General features: G+C 30.0%; 2 non-coding genes across 2 annotated transcripts; both read left to right on the top strand.

Moving 5' to 3' along the window:
• Positions 1 to 201: 201 nt before the first annotated feature.
• Positions 202 to 319, top strand: LOC117104081. Its single transcript, XR_004444698.1, has one exon. It is a non-coding gene; the product is annotated as a U5 spliceosomal RNA (small nuclear RNA).
• Positions 320 to 1,039: 720 nt separating this feature from the next.
• Positions 1,040 to 1,159, top strand: LOC117104080. The gene has a single exon (XR_004444697.1). It is a non-coding gene; the product is annotated as a U5 spliceosomal RNA (small nuclear RNA).
• The last annotated feature ends 199 nt before the right edge of the window (positions 1,160 to 1,358 follow it).

Genomic DNA, 1,358 nt, shown 5'->3' on the forward strand with positions numbered 1-1,358 from the left:
GTGAACTTGCATTTTAATAGGCCTACATAAAAAGTTAAATATAAACAGTACAACTATTTAAACTTTTTTACACTTTTTTTAATAGGCCTATCTATCTGTTGGGTTTAAAGTCATGTTTTGGTTATTGCGTTTTATAAATATTTGACACTTACCCGTTGCGGTGACCAATGTTATATAATACTGTCCTCGTGCTATTTGACATTACTCTGATTTCTCTGCATCACGCAAAAATCTTTCGCCTTTTACTAAAGATTTCCGTGCAGAGGAACACTCATTGAGTTTAAACTCAATTTTCTCTGCCCTTGAGGAAATCAAGGATCGTTATGAAATAAAAGTATTAATGTGTTAGGTTTATTTATGTTTCCACACATCGTTGTCTGGATTGTACGTACTTTTCCAGATATTTTGAGAGTTTTTGTATCTCTTTATGGGCGCTTCATTTACCGACCCAATAAGTATATTAAATTACATAAGGTAAATAAAATATAAAAATGGATATATCGTGTACAGTACATGAACATATGGTTAAGTGTAACTGAAGCAATGCATAAATAAATGAAACGGGCAAATAAATGATAAAAACAAATTAAAGGCAAAAAAGTGGGAAAAAAATAATTAATAAGGGAGTATATAATTAATTATAATTAAACTATGTGCCATAAATTATTTAAATCGCAATATTAATAGTATAGGCATTGACAGCTAATGACTAGTTTACATTTAAAAAAAAAACAGACAGAAGCTGTTTGTAGGCCTATATCTTATAACTTTCGTCTTCCATACAGTAAATAAAAAAGGAACTTGCATTGTAACACATAGAGCTATAGTTAAATATAAAGATTTTAATTACTTAATTATCACTTTACAGCTATTATTAGAACAGTACAACTTTTAAATTGTTTTTACACTTTTTATTGTTAATATCTAGCTGTTGGGTTTAAAGTCAAGCTTTAGTTATCGCGTTTTATAAATATTTGACACTTAGGCCTACCTATTGCGTGACCAATGTTATATAGTACTGTCCTCGTGCCATTTGACATTACTCTGGTTTCTCTGCATCACGCATAAATCTTTCGCCTTTTACTAAAGATTTCCGTGCAGAGGAACACTCATTGAGTTTAAACTCAATTTTTTCTCAGCCCTTGAGAATATCAAGGGTCGTTATGAAATAAAAGTATTAATGTGTTAGGTTTATTTATGTTTCCACACATCGTTTTCTGGATTGTACGTACTTTTCCAGATATTTTGAGAGTTTTTGTATCTCTTTATGGGCGCTTCATTTACCGACCGAATAAGTAAATAAAATTACATAAGATATTAAATAAAATATAAAAATGGATATATCGTGTACAGTACAT

The sequence above is a fragment of the Anneissia japonica genome, unplaced genomic scaffold (genome assembly GCF_011630105.1).
Source record: "Anneissia japonica isolate Jap-2015-1 unplaced genomic scaffold, ASM1163010v1 scaffold106066_len1780_cov136, whole genome shotgun sequence".
NCBI lineage: Eukaryota > Metazoa > Echinodermata > Crinoidea > Comatulida > Comatulidae > Anneissia > Anneissia japonica.